Here is a 12,644-nt window from a genome sequence, read left to right on the forward strand (position 1 = left end):
ATTCAATAATTTACTCAGTCACTGAGGCCCCTTCTACACTGCCATGTAAAATCCATATTATCTGCTTTGAACTGGATTATGTGGCACTGTAGACTCATATAATTCAGTTCAAAGCAGATAATGTGAATTATCTGCTTTGATAACCTGGATTATCAAAGCTGAAAGAATCCTGAACAGACTCAGAAATGGAGTGGACAGATTAAAAGACAAATTGGCAACATGGCACTACCTAGAAGAATCCTCCACCTTGTGCGACTGTGGAGCTGAACGAACAACTCAACATCTGTATGCTTGCCCACAATGCCCTGCCTCATGAACAGAGGAAGAATTGTTTAAAGCTACAGGTAATGCAGTTGCTGTTGCCCATTTTTGGTCTAAAACTATCTAGCAACTTGTGGACCCTTTATTAATTTTAGATAAACTCTTTTATGCAATGCTTTTATATAATCTGGATTATATGACAGTGCAGAAGGGACCTCAATCAATCAATTTGTACTCCACTTTTCTTCCAGCATAGAACCCAAGTGGCTTGAAACAATTTAAATATTATTTATAAAAAGTATTTTATAAAAGTAAAAAAATGTTAAAAAGCACATTGTTCAAATGTTTATAATTGAAAGGATACAAGATAAAGGAACAACGCCCTCATTGCAGATAAGTGGATTGTTAATAAACTTTCTGTTGTTGTGGCTAGTGCTGTTGCTGATGCTACTATTTTAGGAAGTGATATTGGCAGCTCCTGGGGTGGTTCATGATAATTCAAAACAATACAGTAGTCAAATATAAAATAAATAATAGCAGAAACAATAAATGAAATGAAACAATAAAAGCAAATAATTTATTAAAATTTGTCAGCAGCAATGAAAACCACATTAGAGAAGGTGTTAAAAACTAAGTAATGGTTCAGTGCTTAATAACTTCTTTGGGACAAAATACCACATGAAGTGTTTCACATCTCTGTATTGATGCTTTCACTTAAGTCATGATCACCTTGTAGTTTATAACAAATCAAGCTACTACTGAAGTGAAATCATATGAAGAGTATTGGCTCACATATGCATGGGGTGTACTTTCCCAGACTTTGTGTTGATATGTTTGATTGGGATTAACAATTGGGTTTACGCTCGTGGCATAGGACAGGAGTGAGTGAGTTTTAATGCTGCTGTTTTATACTCTTATGTTTTATTCAATTGTGTTTTATTTTATTGTTATGCTTTGCTATGTTTTATTTTAATCATGGTATGGTTTTTGTTTAAACTGTTTTGTTTTGATGCCGCCCCAAGTTGCTTCGGGGAGATGGAGGCGGGGCATAATAATGATAATAATAATAATTATTATTATTATTATTATTATTATTATTATTATTGGAGCAGTACAGTCTAAACCATGAGAATATAGGTAGGGAATATACAGCCCTCCAAACATTGTTCTCCTAAACATTCATTATCCCTGACCACTTATCTTGTTGGCTGAAACTGATATGAGCTATAGTCCAGGATCATCTCCTGCTTTATTTGTTTAACGTTTTTTTAAAGAGAACAACTACAAAGTATAGTAAAACCGAAGAGCTCCAGTCAAAATTACATACTTTAAGGTCTCATTGATTTTAATGATAGCATCAAGCACATGGTATGTGTCAGCCCAACACTACGCATGATGAGCCAAAATGCAGCCAAAATTACGCACTTTAAAGTCTCATTGATTTTAATTGGAGTGTCAACCACATGCTGTGAAACAGCCCAACAGTATGCATGGTAACTCTCAGAGGAACTATGCACATTTGCTCCAAATTGCTAGAATCCATTTTATTTTTTTATAAGATTTGAAATGGGATTAAAAAAAACATTGTCTCAATTGTGTTCTTGCAATGCTAGTTTTTTCACTTGCAAGAAGAAGCTCAAAATGAAAGGAGGCATCTTTCATAAAATGTGTAATAATCAGAAGACATTTGTTTGTACAAATCTGGTAGATCATAGGCAAACATAATAGGATAGAATATGTACTCTGGATGCACAGATGTTTCAAAAAGACTTTTTGCTTTGGAATATGAATGAAGACGTCTTCATTAAATTTTTTTTTTTTTTTACAAAAAAGGGAACAGAAGAAAACTTCTTCCTGCCTTTTACTTTGAAAGCAAAGGAAGGAGGAAAGTAATAGGTCAGAAACGGTTTGGTGATTAAAACAAAGAAAGCTTGGCTGATCTCCTGTGTGAATTCTGAGTGTCAGTAAACTGAAGGAAAGGAAGCCAGACCTTAAAAATAACTGCCTAGCCTTTGACTCCAGCCGTACATCAACTCTTGCACTTTAAACACTTCCCACACTACTGAATACCCTTTCACAAGTTCTGTCTTGCATTTTGTGTCAGGGAATTTCTGACAGTTGTCCTCTGGCAACAGGTACAAGAAGAAGCTAAATTTTGTTTTCAGGCTGGATACAGGTATGAAATGTAGCCGAAAATTGCAGGACAACTTGCATGCTGCTGCTAATAAATGATAGATCAGAGGGTACCCTTAGTTCTAGGGTAGCTTTGAAACAGACTAAGATTACAGAATTCTTGAGAATGTCAAGAACACTAAGGATTTTTTTTTTTGCATTGCCTGGAAGACCATACAAAGGAAGACAGATATCAGTACAGATTCACCACTATCTCGGCTTGCTTTCATCTTTTCATCTATATAAAACAAGTTGTTTTCATTTCGTTCCTTACTTTTTTGGCTACTGCACCTATGGCAATATATAGAAAAGCATGTTGGCAGTACGGCATTCTTAATAAAAGAAACACTGGACAATACTTCAATTAGCTGAGGAGTTGTTCTGCATTCATACTTCTTTTTTGCAACTATAAAGAGCCAGAATTTGACAGATTTGTATGGTTTGCATGATTTATGTTCCCCAGAATTTGCCTTTTTTGGCACAGATCTCTGTCTCTCAGAGTATGAAGAGAATTCTGATTCACAAATGTAATATGTACAATTTAATATTATCTCAAAATGATTGGGCAGATAAAAACCAGTTAACTATTGGCAGCTAAGGTGCTTTCCCTTTTTTATAAAGTAATATCCTTGTAGCTTTGGTTGTGTGTGAGGTTTATTTGTGCATTGCACAGAATGCAAAATTCACACGTCTGGAAATGCCAAAAAGCATTGTGCTGTTTTCCCTTATTCTGAGCACTGCCTCTTATTTCAAAGCATAACACTGCCTATTAATTTTTCAAGCCTTTTGAACATTTGCCAATTGCTATAACCGTTGCATTCAAATCTATATTTCTGAGTTAGATTATATACAATTTTATTGAGTTTGGGTAAGGTGGGAGAATATTGTTTTTCATTTATTGCAAAGTGGAGACTGGTGATATCCTAAATCTCATAAATGTATTGATCAGGAATCTCAGGATGCCAGTCTCACAGTGGAATAAATTTTCAAGCAAGCATCTCTTTTTTACATGTTGAAAATTCATTTTTTTTATGGTGGTGAAATCAAGAAAAGTTTCACATGTGTAGAAAATGGTCAAAGTTCTTCTGTTATATAAATATTATCTGTTTTTTAAATTATTTATGCTAACTCTATGCTAAAATATCATTCACTTAAATATATGAAAATGTTCAATAAAGTGATGCGGAAATAACACTTGACGAAATCCAAAATTAAACATGGACAGCTAATTAACACTGCTATTTTTTAGCATAAATTTTTATTGAAGTTATTTCTTACAAGGATAGTTTTTAAAAAACAAAGGGTAGACCAATGGAAGATTGGGGTGGAACTGGGTGTGGGAGTGGAGGTGAGGGGGAGGGAGGGAAAGGTGGGTAGTTTGGAGTTGGGTTGGGAAATCAAAACTTCAAATCGTCTTCCCATCATTAGTAATATTTTTTGAAATTTATTTATTTGTTTGTTTCTTTATTTACTGTATTTGTATACTGCCTTTCTCAGCCAATTGGCGACTCAAGGCAGTTTCCAACAAATCAGTATACATAAAACATAATAGATAAAAAACATTAAACAGTATAAGACATCACAAACGCAATAAAAGTAACATCATCAGCGTCTCATTATTCTCAAGCATTGTCCAATTCCATTATCAGGTCATATGATTTCCTGTATTAGCTACTCTGTATTTGTAAACGCTTGCTTGAATAGCCACGTTTTAACTTGCCTCCGAAACATCAAGAGGGAGGGAGCAGATCTGATCTCCCTAGGGAGGGCATTCCATAGCCGAGGGACCACCACTGAGAAGGCCCTGTCTCTCGTCCCCGCCAAACGTGCTTGTGACGAAGGCGGGACCGAGAGCAGGGCCTCCCGAGATGATCTTAAAGTCCTCAGTGGTTCGTAAGGGGAGATACGTTCAGACAGGTAAGTTGGGCCAGAGCCCTTCATTAACGGCTGTCAGTCTTACAACATCTACTTTAAGAACGTTGTATTCCAGTTTTTATCTTGTCAATAATCCATTTCAAATTTTCTTGTAGCATAAACTTCTTCACTAAAGACCAGTCCATTTTTGTTGTAGTCAGATTTTGGTTAGAATTAATCAATGATGTCAATTTGTCCAAATTAACACTGCTAATGAGCTGAAGACCTTGGCTCACTTCAGTAAATTCAGGCCTGGACTGAACCCAGAAAATAAAACAAGAGCAAAAGAAATGTGCAAGCTAATTTTGAACCTTTCAATTGCTGTTACATTTCTCCAATTTCTGTTTAGGCCTGCACACTGTGGAAATTTGTCCTCTTGTACCTGACTTTAAAAACAGCCCTTGTTTCCATTCTAATTTGTTTGTATTCTTGCTCTAATCTCGACTGGTACAATTCCCAACAAATTGCTTTTGCTCTTTTGATTATCTTATGCCCATTATTACACCTTACCCACTGAAAACTATGGAGATGAGATTCCACATGTAATGTATTTGTGTGAGGTATTTTAATCAATGGTCTTGCTCTGCTGATTAAGCAGAGGTTTCTGTTTTGGCAAGATAACATTAGTTTCTCCTGTCATGTTCCAAAAGCCATTGGGAATCTTCAGCAGATCATTAGATATGCTACAATAAGGCTTTGGTACATTCCCCTTTCTTTCTTAAATTACTTCTTCACTGTCCTATCATTCCCTGTCACCACTGGCATTGCATTATTATTACAGCTCCCCTGAAACTTGCACTAGAGCTATGTCTCTAGGCCATAGGATGCCATTTTCAATTGAGGCCTCTGCTTGAAAATATAAATTAAGAAAATTTCATTATCTCCCGCCAGGGGCCATTATTCACTACTGTTCTAGCGAAGATTAAAAATGCAAAATCTACAGTCTTCAGACTTAAAATGAAAAGCTTGCTATATATTGACAAAGACCAGCACACTGAAAGTAGCTGGGAGAAGTACAGAGTGTGAGAAAATGCATATTGGATTTTTCCCCTTTACAGTTAGCATGCACAGACAAGCAGAAGTGACAGGAGACAGGAAGAACTAGATACCGAGTCAATTGCACCAATGGTAGGCATGTGAACACCATAATGCTAAGATAATGCTAATCCAATCTAACCCGTTCATTTCAATTAAAACATGAGTTAAACTACCTTTATATGGATTTACTCAGATAACTTCATTCAAGGGATTCTGGGAATGCACATTTATGCGGATGCCAATTGGAAATTGATTCCTAAATCTCTGTCTATTGGACAAAAGAACAATAATTTCCACTCTTGTGTAGGAGATATTATATTTAAAATGGTTAGACACTTCAGTTTGTAGTCACTATACTTTGATACAGGTATTTGTAATCATAAATCACCAATATCAGAGCACAAATGCATACATCGAGTAGAATAACAACTTCAGAAAGAATAAGGGAACCCTTTTGCAAGAATAAAAACCATGAGCAATAAACTGTAGCATGCAACCAAAGGATGTGTGTTAATTAGAGTAGGCAAAGATTTCTCTACTTCGGTATCTGCAGAGATAGGGTACAAATTTCTGGCTTGTGCAGAACCAAATTCTAATTTTTAAAGCTATTAGGAATTGGCTGAGAGGAAGCACATGATAAACTGGTTTGAAGATAAGCTGACCTAAACATTTTCACTACTTTTCCCACTTGTATTATTTCACAGCATATTGGCAACAACATGAGATAGGATGTGGGAGGACCTGAAGAAATCAAAAATGGCCCCAGACTTCTTTGTGGTCTGCCCCATCCTATTGTAGCAACAAACTAAAACTTTACATTGTTTAGGAAGCTTCCCGAACCTGCTGAATGGCTTTTGGGGAAAGAAAGGGGCTGGAGAAGAACAGAAAGGTTCCTTTCCATGAGCCTCCTGATGTCAGGACCTTGGAGCAAGGTGAGGCTGATAGGGAGGAGGGTTTCCTCCCAGCAGCAGAATCTGAGCTCCAGGTGGATGAGTAGTCTGACACTGCAGAGATTGCTACTGCTGAGCAGGGGCATGACCCTTCAGGAATGGAAGCACCTGAGCCTGGGCAGGATGAGGCTCTTCAGGAGAAAGAGCATGAGTTAACTCTCCCTGCCTGGATTCAGCTTAGGGTTGATGTCATCCAGATATGCAGGTCCAATCGACTGGCTCAAAAAGAGAATCTTGCAGCTGTAAAGACTTTTCAGGAGCAGCATAAAGGGCTGGTATTCGTAACAGTTTGTTGCTGGAAGCAATTGTTGTGTTGGTACTACAGCCAGTAATCTTTGGTGACCCTGTGCCTTGAAACACACTCTTTGGATTTCAGACTTGGACTTTTTGGTGGGACTCTGTGTATTTGACCTTCTGGAATAGACACAGGAATTTCCCTTTTTGCTCCTTTTCTTAGACAGATTATGGGTTGAATCTCAGATTGCCTCTGATCAGGCTTTGGAAGAAAGGCTGCAGGCCTTGACACCTGATTTGACAGAATCATAGAAAAAACCTTGGAGATCACATCCATAATTTAAGTTCTGCAATGCAAGTTGCATCCGCTGCATCTTGAATAGTTTTCTCAATGACCTATTGTTAAAACATCTCAGAAAAGAAGAACCTACCACCTTCGGAGGCCAAATATTCCACTGCCAAATACCTCTGTAAGGATTTTTGCTTAGATGTTTTAGCCAAAACTTTTAATTCCAACTCATGGATTGTAAATGCAAATAGTTTTCTATCAGTATTTAAGTACAAGTGCTGAATGTTTATTGAGCCTTCCTAAGCAAACATAACGTTAGAAAAGTAAATGTGATATAATTAATATGGCAAAAGAAATGTTTCATGAATGATTCCATTAGTCCTAATGAAACAGTGGATCTTTGTTATCTGGTTCCCAGATCCCTTGTGGATACCTAAATCTGTGGATGCTCAATGCTATATAAAATCATGCAGTAAAATGGTGCCCCCTATATTAAATGGCAAAATCAAAGTTTGCTTTGTTAATTCTTAAAAAAAACAACAACACATTTTTAAGTTATAGATAGTTGAATCTGTCAATGCAGAATCCCTGGGTACATCAATCTTTCTGTATACTTTTTTTGCCTAGTTTTGTAAAATTGATCATAGTGTTCACATTAATTAAATCATCCATCTCTGCCCAACAATTAAATGTATTTTTAGTAATTGACATCACCTATGACATGAGAAGAGAATCATCAGTGCTCAGTGGATAGTGGTATTCTTTTGATTTTATTTTTAAACAATATCAACAATTTGAGTACATTTACTTTTACACTTCACATTTACATTAATTTTGATTTTTAATTTTGCATTTGTGTTTGGTTTTGTCTGGTTTTTTTTTCCTGTTATGCCTGTAGAAGGCCAATGAAGGATGTATGTAGGCCAATGAAGCTTTATCATTGGGCTTTATCTGAAAAACAAAACCACATGCCCCCCCCCCCCCCCAAAAAAGAAGGAACCACCCACTGAGACCTTCCTTTTTTTCCTGGGGATTCCATTGGGTGTCCTCTAGTAGTTGTCTCTTTGAACAAAATCCTGTGCTACTCAAATAAGAAGGTGCATGCTCAGAATGATTCCTTACAATAGCTCCCTGTGGAAATACACTGCCTTCCATAATATAAATCCTATATTATACGAAACAAACATAATCAGCAGATCACATTGATGTAATGTAGGGAGGTGGTCAACATAATAAACAGTGAAATCCTATAGTCCAACATAGTTAAATTCACTTTCAAGTAAATATGAAGTTTAGATTGTGAAAATACTCATAAAATAAAAGACATTTATTTGTCATCTGGGGAAAAAAAAACAATGTCAGTATATTTCCAGGGTGTGCTTTAACACATCAGGTAATATCACCGAAGACATCCTTTCCCTGTTCCCCACCCACTTAACTTGTTAAAAAAGAAGCATTTTCAATGGAAGAATAAATTCTCTGAAGTAAATCTCATTAACAATTAACAGATTCAAGGGGAAGAAAACAGTTTTTCATGTACGGTTGGATAACTTGTTCATGCAACATAAATCACATGAAACTTACTTGCATGCAAGATTTTAGTAAATTTCATATATTTCACAAATATAAATGTAGCATGTTATGCTAAGAACATTTAACAATATGAACAGACACAATTTTCCCCCCACTGGCCATGAAAACCCAAAGCAGCTCTCTAAACAACTTTCCTGAAAGAATTACAATACAATAAAATACACCTCTTGTATCCACAGGGGATATGTTACAAGAACCCTGTAGATGCCTGGTTAAAAGCACCCCCCCCCCCCCATATTGACAATATTTGGGCTGGAAGCATACCATAGAATAGCACTAGAATAAGACCTACACAACTGGAAGGATCATTATTTTGGAGTCTGGGTAAGTAAAAACATGGATATTGAGTCTGTGGATAAAATGGCTACACTGTACAGGATAGGGTATAATAGGAAAAGAAGTGCATTGTGGAAGATGACAAAACCGCCACTAGCAGGGAGAGAAGTCTTGAACAAGCAGCCTCTTTCGTGTGCAAGTAACCTGTGTCTGTTTTTTTAAAAAAAACAAAAAACTTCCAGTCAGGACCACTCTCTTCAACCATCAAAGGAGATGGGTTTATCAAGTAGCATCTCCTATAAGGCAAGATGATTTAGCCAAAACTTGCATGCAGTAAACTATGATGGAGTAGGTGGAAGAGGGAAAAGAATGTACCATTGCATTATTTGCTTGGTAGAGTTTAAAGCCTATCCCTACTTGCAATGTCTTTGCCTAATCTGGTCTTCTCTAGGTCAGTGGTTCTTAGATTCTAGTTTTCCAAATGTTTGGGGCTTCAACTCTTCGAATTCTTGAACATTGCTTTTATTTACTGGGACTTCTGGAAGTTGAAATTCAAACCCTTCCAAAAAACAAGAGATTGGGACTGTGCTGGATGTACCTCTCCCATCACCCTTAGAAATTAAAGTTGGGAAACGCTGATGTAGATGTATATTTCATCTGCATTGTGTACATTCTGTATGCTCATTGCTGTTGTTTGTCATCAACTCATTTATGGTGATCCTAAAGTGAACGTATCTCAATGTTTTCTTAGTAGGATTTGTTTAGAGGGGTTTTCCCCTTCCTCTGAGCCAGTAGTGCCCCCCCCCCGGCTCTGAAATAACCCCTCCCCCAAAGATATTAGATTAGCCCCCACCCTTCAATTCTTCCATCCCAACCTGAAAACATGGATGTTCAAACAGGCCTTGGACCTTGAGTAGGCAGAATGGGTCCATATGAGGCTGACACTTGGTACCTGTGAATTGACTGCAGCAAGTTTTATCTACTGTTGTTGTAAAATTGTATTGTTTTGATTTTAACATGTGTTGACAGGGGGTTATTATTATAAATTTATGTTACTTGTTTTATACTTTTGTACTGCTTTTACCGGTTGTATGTTATATGTGCACCCTGGAGTGATTTGTAAGCTGCCCCGAGTTCCTTTGGGGGAGATGGTGGAGGGACATAAATAAGGATGATGATGGTGATGATGATGGATCATTATTGTCTTCCATGGCTAAGCAGGGATTTGAATCCTGGTCTTCACAGTCAATGCTCAAACCACTATACCAAGTGATATAAAATGGAGTTACAAAAGATTTGGTAAGATTTTTTTTAAAAAAAAATCCTCTCTAATGTAGTATTTTAATTGTCACAAAGATTGCTAAAATGTTATTCTGTCAGTGTGCAGTATGCAAATTTTATATAATGTAATTTGCATAGATTTTAAATAAAATTTAAAACTGCCTTTAAAAGCTCCTTTAATTAGCCCAATAAGCATTTTTTAAAATAACACCAGTGATTTGTTAATAAAACCTCTGATATGCTAGAGGGCTTGATAATTCTGAGCAATTTTACAAGACCTTTGGGTCAGTTTAATGCAAATTAGGCCTGACTTGCTCAGAGTCTTATTAATCCAGCCCAACTTCCTTGTTTGCAGAAATGCACATTCAACACAAAAGTGGCTTCATTTTAGGAGTAAAATAAGGCATATTTATTTACAGAGTAGACCACTGAGACTCTCTTAATTTCAAAGGGTCATCATGTCTCAACATAATGCAGGGACGTTATCGCAGAGACACAGGGTGAATGAATATATGCATACTTATTTATTTAAACATTTATGGGATGCCTAGAGTTTCAAAACTTCTCCTTGGATAATTACAATGCATCTCTTTTCTACATATTGGGGCCAGTGTCAATTAGGACCAATTACTTATGAAAATGTTCACCTACTGCAGTTTTCACATAGAGAAACAATCACTCCCCATTTTGACAAGGGAAATGGGAAATCGCAATGGGATGCCCTACTTAAGATTTAAATTAGCAAGAATCCTGCTACCAGGCCATATAGAAGATGCAGGATAATAAACTCTGACCTTGTAAAACCTTGGAGGCAATCTAAATCCCTCCCCCCTCCCACCTGTTAATTATCTGCAAAAGTTATCAGCCTTTTTGTGGCAGGTTATTTTTCTTTGATGGGGTGGAAGGGGAGAGGATCTTTAAATATTTAATTAGTTGCACGATATTAGAATAGCTGCACACACCACGCACTTTGATTCTCAGACCATGTTCCTCCTAATTACGCTCCGATTTAGATTGGTCATCGCAAACCTCTAGCGCCTGTAATTATTTAATCCTTAAAGATCCTTCCATGGAGAAATATTTTTCACCCTCGTGGCTCTGGGTTTCCCTAAATGGCTCTTCTAGACCATTAATTACCCTCTCAGAGTAGTGCAGTGAGTAATGAGGCACAGGAGGCCGGGGAGAAAAACAACAGACAAACCTTTGCGGGCAGGATAAGCTAGTCTTTATAAGCAGATATGTTTAATGTATTTCTTTTTTACGATGTTTTTGATGGGGAGGGGAAAGTTGGATGTGCTTTGCAAGCTATTCACCAAGATGAGGTATTTGCATGCCATTTCTGACACATTCCAATATACTATAAAGTAGAATTTTAAAAGCAACTGACATACGATGACTAATTTCAAACTATTCCCTAATGATTTGGACTTCTGCTCTGTCCCATTTGGTCTTTCTCTTCTTCCTTGCACTGATTAGATTGCAATCGGAAACCAAAGTGAATCTCTCCCTTCCTTACATTTCCCCCATACATTTTAAGTAACTTTCCATTCATCTCTTTAAAAGTATAAATGTCAAACTGATGACTAATAACAAAATGAAAGGCTTTTGATTTGTTGGGCTGATTTGCCCACCCTTTCCCCCCATGTGGTTTAAAGCAAGCCACAGAAGTGGTCTCCCCTTGGAAGGGCCTTTAATCAACTCAGTACTAGTGGTGTCATTTTCTATTAAAATGTATCTCTGAAGTTTGCACTTAAAGTACTACATGGTGGTGTTTGCGATTTCTTTGAAGGAGGGTAGATGCTACAAAAGAACTGTTATTTCACAGCCGCCATGGAGTCTGGATACAATTAGCATCTGTAAAGTTTGCAGAGCTTCCAGGTATAACACTTGATGTACTGAATGTGTTGTGGTACACTCAGCAGATTTGCATTAAAGACAAACAAACACAATATTTGGCAATAGGTGCTTTGTTGCCCTCTCTTGCCAGGCAAGCAAATTCAAAGGTCTAAGAAGTATGCAAGGACATTTGCTGGCCCATCTCTATCAGCTGCCAGCTAAACTTGAATCAAGTTGGAAATTTGCATGATCTTTTATCAAAATGCCTACCCTTGCAAGAGAATCACGAATCTGCAGAATTAAAAAGCTCACGTTCACTAGACATAATGCTGCATTATTAGACATAATGCTGCATTACACAGGATGCAAATCCTCTCCTGTTGAAGTAAGTGCTAGGTTGACAGCAGGAAGCAGCAGATAAGAGAGCAACAAGGCATTGCTGATGGTATTCATGATAACAGAATGCTAATTCATAGGTATTTACTCTTACAGCACATTACCCAAAGTGCTATTTAAAACGTGGAATGACAGAGAGGAATCTCTACATTGCATCTTTGTCACAAAGGCAAAGAAATTCTCAAAAAAAATCTAAGTATATAAAAAGTAAATGGCAGCTTTTCAAACTATCACAATAACAGGCAGCAAAATAATGGACTCTGAAGAAACAAGAAACCACTTCCAGGTCTTGAAACAAATTTGTTTCACTGAATTTATAACCTAAAAAATACATCATGTGTGTGGTGTGTACAACTGGAGTTCTTATTAGAAGGGAATTAAAATGAACTCAGTTGAACATAGTA

At 37.0% G+C, this 12,644-nt stretch overlaps 1 protein-coding gene across 22 annotated transcripts in view; it reads right to left on the reverse strand.

The window, feature by feature from the left end:
- ADGRL2 (adhesion G protein-coupled receptor L2) overlaps nt 1–12,644 on the reverse strand; it is a 252,039-nt gene that overhangs the window by 79,663 nt on the left and 159,732 nt on the right. The gene's annotated exons all lie outside the window — the stretch shown is intronic.

Source organism: Anolis sagrei, chromosome 4 (genome assembly GCF_037176765.1).
Source record: "Anolis sagrei isolate rAnoSag1 chromosome 4, rAnoSag1.mat, whole genome shotgun sequence".
Taxonomy (NCBI): Eukaryota; Metazoa; Chordata; class Lepidosauria; order Squamata; family Dactyloidae; genus Anolis; species Anolis sagrei.